General features: G+C 46.2%; 1 long non-coding RNA gene across 1 annotated transcript; it reads right to left on the bottom strand.

The window, feature by feature from the left end:
- Positions 1-3,789: 3,789 nt before the first annotated feature.
- LOC109500205 lies at positions 3,790-4,787 on the bottom strand. The gene is made up of 2 exons (XR_002157846.3): positions 4,247-4,787; positions 3,790-4,133 (listed from the first exon to the last, which is right to left on the bottom strand). It is a non-coding gene; the product is annotated as an uncharacterized LOC109500205 (long non-coding RNA).
- Positions 4,788-8,399: the final 3,612 nt, after the last annotated feature.

Raw genomic sequence — 8,399 nt, 5'->3', positions numbered from 1 at the left:
TCCGGGGGCGCCTGGGTGGCGCAGTCGGTTAAGCGTCCGACTTCAGCCAGGTCACGATCTCGCGGCCCGTGAGTTCGAGCCCCGCGTCAGGCTCTGGGCTGATGGCTCAGAGCCTGGAGCCTGTTTCCGATTCTGTGTCTCCCTCTCTCTCTGCCCCTCCCCCGTTCATTCTCTGTCTCTCTCTGTCCCAAAAATAAATAAACGTTGAAAAAAAAGAATTTAAAAAAAAAAAAAAAAAAAAAAAAAAGGGTACTCCGAAAAAGGCTCAGGGAAGAAGAGACGTATGAAGAAGCCACACAGAGACGCGTTAGGGAAAAGGATTCCAGGTGGAGAACAGCAAGTACAAAGGCCCTGAGGCGGGAGCACATCTGGAGTGTTGGAGAAGCACCAAGGAGGCTGGCGTGTCTGGGTCAGCCTGAGCATGGGGAAGGAGTGGGAGGTGAGGGGGAGGGCCGACCTTGACATAGCTCTGACAAGGTCTCTCCACCCCTACCCTATGGGGATCTCTGCAGTAAAGACTGCCCATTTATTTTTTTATTTTTATTTATTTATTTTTTTTAACGTTTATTTATTTTTGGGACAGAGAGAGACAGAGCATGAACGGGGGAGGGGCAGAGAGAGAGGGAGACACAGAATCGGAAACAGGCTCCAGGCTCTGAGCCATCAGCCCAGAGCCCGACACGGGGCTCGAACCCACGGGCCGCGAGATCGTGACCTGAGCTGAAGTCGGACGCTCAACCGACTGAGCCACCCAGGCGCCCCAAGACTGTCCATTTAAGTGGTCACGGGCTGGTCGAAAATAATGAAACTTCCGTGCTACCGCCTTGGTCACTGGTGGGGGCCACTGAGCATGCTGGAAAGCTGGCGTAGACCCCACTGAACTCCACCAAAGGAGGCTGTCAGTGCGGCCCGCTCCCCTCAGCTGAGCAGCAATGACTTTCTTTCTTTTTTTTTTTTAATTTTTTTTTTTAACATTTATTTATTTTTGAGACAGAGAGAGACAGAGCATGAACGGGGGAGGGGCAGAGAGAGAGGGAGACACAGAATCGGAAACAGGCTCCAGGCTCTGAGCCATCAGCCCAGAGCCCGACGCGGGGCTCGAACTCACGGACCGCGAGGTCGTGACCTGGCTGAAGTCAGACGCTTAACCGACTGCTCCACCCAGGCGCCCCCTTTTTTTTTTTTAATTTTTTTTTCAACATTTATTTATTTTTGGGACAGAGAGAGACAGAGCATGAACGGGGGAGGGGCAGAGAGAGAGGGAGACACAGAATCTGAAACAGACTCCAGGCTCTGAGCCATCAGCCCAGAGCCCGACGCGGGGCTCGAACTCACGGAGCGCGAGATCGTGACCTGGCTGAAGTCGGATGCCTAACCGACTGCACCACTGAGGCGCCCCAGCAATGACTTTCTTGAGAGATCTGAGCAGCTCACATCCTCTCAGAGGCAAGCAGAGCCTTATTTCAGCATCTCCAAATGCAAGTTACACTGAAAGCTCTACCTCTCCCTTGGCTAAGGCCTGCTTTAGGCTTAGAGGTCTTCAGGGAAGGAGATGAGCAAACAGAGCTGGGCTCTCTCTCCCTTGCTCACCTCCTCTCCCACTTAATGAGTCCAGCCTAAGAGGAGAAGGGGTTAGAAGAAAGAAGGGGCCGTTCAAACGGAGCGGGGGTGCTCTGGGCCTAGTGAACGTTTAGCACTGATGGTCTCGGAGGTAGGGCCAGGGCTAGGTGGAGGAGAGTCAGGCATTTGCCCCCAAAAGCAATACTTGGGGCACCTGGCTGGCTGAGTCACAAGAGCGGCGACTCTTCATCTCAGGGTCGTGAGTTCTAGCCCCACGTTGGGTGTAGAGATGACTTACGTAAGTAAATAAATCAACTTAAAAAATAAAACCTTAATAACCAAGGTAAGTGGTACTTTAACAAAATGTTTTTTTTTTGTTTTTTTTTGTTTTTTTTTAAATAAAAGGTAGCACAGGGGCACCTGGGCGGCTCAGTCGGTTAAGCGTCCAACTCTTGATTTCGGCTCAGTTCATGATCTCATGGTTCGTGAGGTTGAGCTGCACGTCGGGCTCTGTGCCGACAGGGCAGAGCCTGCTTGGGATTCTCTCTGTCTCTCTCTCTCTCTCTGTCCGTCTCTCTGCTCCTCCCCCATTCACGTGCATGCTTTCTCGCTCTCTCTCAAAATAAATAAATAAACGTTTAAATAAATTACTTAAAAATAATACAAAAATCCTACAGTGAACCGACAACACATTTTTTTAAAATTTTTTTTTAACGTTTATTTATTTTTGAGACAGAGAGAGAGAGCATGAACGGGGGAGGAGCAGAGAGAGAGGGAGACACAGAATCGAAAGCAGGTTCCAGGCTCTGAACCATCAGCCCAGAGCCTGATGCGGGGCTCGAACTCACGGACCGTGAGATCATGACCTGAGCCAAAGTCGGACGCCCAACCGACCAAGCCACCCAGGTGCCCCAACAACACATTTTTCATAGGCGGTCTAGGAGCTGTTGAGGCAATGTGAAGAGTGGCATTTAACATGACGTTCTCTAGTCGAGGGCAATTATGTGCAGGTCGGCCAATCTGCCTTGCCTGCCATCCCACACCTCTGTGAGGAAGGCCTTCCTCACCTTGCCAACCCTGCAGTGCCTCTCTTCCTCAGGATCTGACTCAAGGGTCTCCTACTCCTGGAAGTCTTCCTTGACTACTTCTATAGAACATATACTTATACCCCCTCAACTCCACATGTTGAAGTTCTAACTCCCAAAGTGACAGAGTTGGGGGGGGGGGGCTCTTGGAAGGTGACTAGGCCACCAGAGTGGAGCCCTCATGTGTGGATTGCTGCTTGTAGCAGAAGAGAGAGTAGAGAGCTTGCTTCTTTCTCCCCACCACGTAAGAAAACTGAGAAGAAGGCCCTCACTGGACACCAAATCTGCTGACACGGGAACTTCCCAGCCTCCAGAACTGTTGTGGCAGTCTTCAGTCTGTGGTATTTTGTTATTATAGCCAGAGCTGACTAGGACAGCCCTCCCCCCCACCCCCCCCACCCAACTTCCATTGCTCAGAAGGATCTTCAAACCTTCCACCGCACCGCCCCTGTACCCTCTTCACAACCATTTTGTATAGCCCCAGTAAATGGTGATACCCTCTAAATCACAAGCACCTTCCTTCCCTTTCTTAATACTCTGCAGAGCATCTGGCATTTCAGAGACCTTAGATTTTTTTCTCAGCAATATACTTTGGGCATTGCATGTTCCTAATTCATAGAACTAATTGTTTAAACCCTGAAAGAGCTTTGATAAACACAAACGCATTGAACGTCCCCGGCATCTTCTCTTTATCCCATTTGTTGATGGGGACTCCCTGCGAGGCTCAGCCTAACAGCGGCGAAAGAAAGAAAAGAAGAGAAAACCCAAATCCCATGACTCCACGACGCCGCGGTGCCCGCTGCTGAGCCTCTCTTCCGGGAGCTTTCTCAGTGTTACTTTTTAGATTGAAGAAAACAGAAGCCCACGAAAACCATAACCTAGAAACAAAAAATCAAGAAAAGTCAAAAGAATTTTGGGGATTCCAAAATGTAGCAAAGACACAAGTTTAGAAACATCTTTGAAATTCAAACTAGACTTCTTGTTATGTTGGAGTGGTGGAAAGCAAGTCGGAAGATCCACACGTGTAAGACGCCCATAAATACCCACCCGCAACCCCCCATTCCAGTGCTGTTTTGTAAGGGAGTGTGTGTGCGTGTGTTTAAGAACACGGTGTTCAAGAAAAAACAAACCGACGACAAACAAAAACCAGGCCAACCATTTATGAACAAATCTTCCCAAGTTTCAAGAATTTTCTGACAAAATATCTTCTGTCATCTCAGAAATCTCAAAGTCCCCAAAAGCAAACCGATTATCTGAAGGCTGACCTCAGGGGTTACTCATTCATGAGGCCAAGTGTTTTGAATGCCATTGCCAAGTGATGACAGTGGATGTTGGAACACTCATTCTGGCCTCCTCTGGGTAGTCACCTCTCAGTTGACTTGACAAATGCAGCCTTGAGGAAGCCTCACATTTGGGGATCACTTACTGATCTTTCTCCAGTCCCGGAGCATGCAAAACAAAGGGGTCAGGTGGACTGCTGGGTTTTACCTGGAAGAAAAATTTCTCTTGAAAACACCACCTTCCCCTCCCCCCCCCCCGCCCCCCCCCCCGCCAACCCCTCAGCAGAACATGGTCTGATGGGCTCATTCTACCCTGCTCACCTTGGACCTTTGTATGAGCCATAGCGACGTTGGGAGAGCCCCTGTGCAAGGCAGCCCAAGGCACATAGCTCCTCAGCTCGGGGTGAGGCCGGGAGCCTGTTTGCGGATGAGCACACATCATTTGCACTCCTGGACTGGGCTCCTTTCTCTGGGAAGAGGCAAAATAGGTTCCTGCCTTCTTCCTGCCTCGGCTCTCATTTTCCTCCTACTCTCCCTTTGGTTTTCTGTGACCTCTAACCCAGCCTCTCCAGTCTGATACACTGGACCAAATATTAGCTTTGCAGTCACACAGATTAAGTCTTAATCTGGCTCTGTCACTGAAACAGTGTGCGATCTTGGGCACGCTATGTCATCGTCTAGAAGAGTTAGTTCCTATTTCTTCTCTTGCCCTAAACCAAAAGAGGCCCCTCTTACCGCAAAACAAGACCCAAAGCTTGCATATTCATAAAGGTAGTTCAAAATGACATATAAGACACTCATACAGAGGGGACAGACACCAGGCAATTTGGGAACAAAAACAGGAAGGACACATACGTTTTTAAACTTCTAGCTTTTGTTAAAAAAAAAAAATTAAAAAAAAAAAAAGGGGGGGCGCCTGGGTAGCGCAGTCGGTTAAGCGTCCGACTTCAGCCAGGTCACGATCTCGCGGTCTGTGAGTTCGAGCCCCGCGTCGGGCTCTGGGCTGACAGCTCAGAGCCTGGAGCCTGTTTCAGATTCTGTGTCTCCCTCTCTCTGACCCTCCCCCGTTCATGCTCCGTCTCTCTCTGTCTCAAAAATAAATAAACGTTAAAAAAAAAAAAATTTAAACTTCTAGCTTTTGAACCATATAAATATATTATCCATTCCACAAAGGTATGATTAAAAAATAAATCAGAGGTAGATCTGTAGAAAAAAATTACTCCACGTAAATCATCTCTGACTTTCCCGCAGATAAATATTATAATAGGTTTACTTTGTTTAATTTAGATTCATTTTGACAAGTGAGCTTTTTATTACAATGGCCATAAATATTAAATATTTTAAGTAATTATATCTGCATTATAGAATAAGGCAATAAATAAACTGTATCGTTTCTGTTCTCCATTTTTATCCCATCCACTGACTTATAAAAAAAAAATCTCTTGGGGCGCCTGGGTGGCGCAGTCGGTTAAGCGTCCGCCTTCAGCCAGGTCACGATCTCGCGGTCCGTGAGTTCGAGCCCCGTGTCGGGCTCTGGGCTGATGGCTCAGAGCCTGGAGCCTGTTTCCGATTCGGTGTCTCCCTCTCTCTCTGCCCCTCCCCCGTTCATGCTCTGTCTCTCTCTGTCCCAAAAATAAATAAACGTTGAAAAAAAAAATTTAAAAAAAAAAAAATCTCTTGAGTAAAATGTTAACATTCGTAAAGCACTTTAAAGTTCACAAAGGCCTTCATGCGCTCTGATGAAGATCTTCCAGCTCCAGAAGCAGCCAGAGCCGGCGCGACTCTTCATCTCTCAGCTGAGGAAATGAGTTCCGATTTGCCCAAGGTCACAGAACAAGCAAGTGGTAGAAGGGCGATTTGAACCCAGTTCTCCTGGCTCTGAATAATGCCACGGTGTTTCCTCTGATTTCAGGGCAGGATTCACATGCGAAATGTCTAAATTCATCTTGAGAGACTGGAAGAAGAAAAGCAAGACTTAAATAAACATTCTGTTGACAACATCATCATTCAAGCATGCCGTATTTTACGCTCCCCTGGTTCCATTTCTCTATTCTTAGATCTCCAGTGTGTTGCCCAGGAGCCCTTGACACCTGTCTCTGACTCCAAAGTGTGTGTTTGTCGTGTGTCCCTACTTCGAAAGGAGTTAGGAGCAGAGAGCTCGAGATAGTTTGTCTGGATGGGAAAAGAAAACCAAACTTTCTCTTACTCTGAAAAGCACGATGAGCTTGGATTAATACCAAAATGGCAAGACATGCTACATAGCACCCTGAGGAGCGATTATGCCTACATATTTCGTTTAATTTAAGGGCAAGTGGTAAATCGGGTTTTTATGTGTGTAACATATTATGAAAAAGTGTACTGAAAAGGAATATTTCACCGGGTTTTTTTTTCACTCCTACAAGCAATTCTCTTTTTAGCCCTAACTGGAGAAAGCTAAACATTTATTTATATCTTTTAACTGTCCTATTCTGTCTTGCCATCATCTTTCGGTTGAATACAACTGAGTTTTTCCGTGAGAGGGTCCTGTTAAGTACAGATCAACTTCAGAGATTAAACACACGTACACACGCATGCACACCCACACACAGGGACACACAGGCATGCACACGTACACACATAGGCTATTATTCCACACTGTAGTTATGTGAGGATTTCGAAATCAAAAAGCCTGGCTCAAGCCCTAACCTGGAACTTCCTACCTGTGAAACTCTGGGCGACTAACGCAAACTTCCTGAAGACTCACTTCCTGTCTTAGAATCATGGGACAGTCAAGAAAGACTTTGAAACATAGCAGTCATTTCTTTGTGCATCAATTCATTTCCTGCTTAGCACCTCTTCTGTGCAGGCCCTGAACCCGGGCCCTGGAGAGAGAACAAAACAGCAATCCCAGCCCAAGGAAGCTTGCATTCTCTGAGGGGAGACAGACAATAACAGAGAAGATACATTTTTAGAGTAGCTATAAAAATAATGGGGAAAAGAAGAAACTTAGAGGTGCAGATTGATTAGGGAAGACTGCGGTAAAAAAGAATAAGTTTAAGAAATGTTAGTTGTAATTATAATAGTTGTAACATATTATTCTACCTTCACATATCGTATTTGCAATTCTCTGTGAGTAGACTAATGAATCTAACACTATTAATAGCATAGAAGATAATCAGATGCAAACATTCATGATGGTCACACTCCTCCTGCTTCTCTGCAAATAACTTAACATCCTGGAATTGTTCTATGCCCACCCCCACCCCCCACCATCATTATTCAACACTTGCTTAACATATAATTTTATAATACATCTGGTGTAAAAGTTGTAATAATGAGATGAGCAAAACTAGTCTGAGCCTGTGAAAATAAATATATAAAGTAGATCTACTCCTTTTAAAAAAAACATGCTTTCTGGGGCGCCTGGGTGGCTCAGTCCGTTAAGCGTCCGACTTCGACTCAGGTCATGATCTCGCGGTTTTGAGTTTGAGCCCGGCGTCAGGCTCTGTGCTAACAGCTCAGAGCCTGGAGCCTGCTTCGGATTCTGTGTCTGCCCCTCCCCTGCTCATGCTCTGTCTCCCTCTGTCTCAAAAATAAGTAAAACATTAAACAAAAAAAATTTTTTAAATGTTCTTTCTGTAGGGTGGAGTGTCCATTTTGCATTTCCTTGATGGGACACAGTCACTTGCCCCCAGCGTGAAGTTCCCTTTGAAGCAATTGTCAAACCCAGTGAAAATAGGCCTCTGTGGCTTTCATTACTTTTCAGAAAATAGGGTCTTTATCCAGATCCCTTCTGTTATGATGACCCCACTTAGCTCTTCGTTTTATTTCTTACCTTCTGGTGTTTCTCTTTCTACCTTTCTCCCCTCTCAGATTCCTCCTTCTCATCCCCTCCTCCTTCTTTTTTCAGCCTTCTTCTCCCTGCAAGTTACTTGGGAGCGGAGGCATTTTATCTTCAAGTGAGAACATCTCAGACTATGCAAAATAGGAATCTCTCCAATTCCTTATCCCGGGCAGCTTGAGTCATCTGAAAGCTTTGCCCAAATCTCTAACGGCACAGAGAGACAAACCCTCCTAATGGCAATGAGGAAAAAACAACTCTCCTTCTAATGGCAAAGAAGGAAAAACAAAAAACAAAAAACAAAAAAACTCCACCAGCTCTGTGGCCCCAGGTTCCTCAACCTCTCTGAATCTGTTTCCTCAGTGGAGCGCAACTATATTTTTTCTGCTTAAAGCTTGTTTTATAAATTAGAAGTGATATATGAAAAGGGCTGGGCTCTTGGGCATGGCGAGGCAGCAACTGTTGAGCGATGTAAATTAATGGAGTCTTGAAGGGTTATGGTCATCGCATTTCATGTCCCGACAAATACATTAATAACTTCTCTTTTTAAGTGTTTTGGTGTCCTGGAGGTCCTAACCATGAGTTGTCGTGACCTCATTTGCCACTATTCTCAGCCATATTCTCTCTGAGCCTGACTCTTCCCTTCTGTCCTGC

Source organism: Felis catus, chromosome B2 (genome assembly GCF_018350175.1).
Source record: "Felis catus isolate Fca126 chromosome B2, F.catus_Fca126_mat1.0, whole genome shotgun sequence".
Classification (NCBI taxonomy): domain Eukaryota; kingdom Metazoa; phylum Chordata; class Mammalia; order Carnivora; family Felidae; genus Felis; species Felis catus.
The sequence above is the reverse complement of the archived record's forward strand: the minus strand, read 5'-3'. Positions and strand labels throughout refer to the sequence as shown.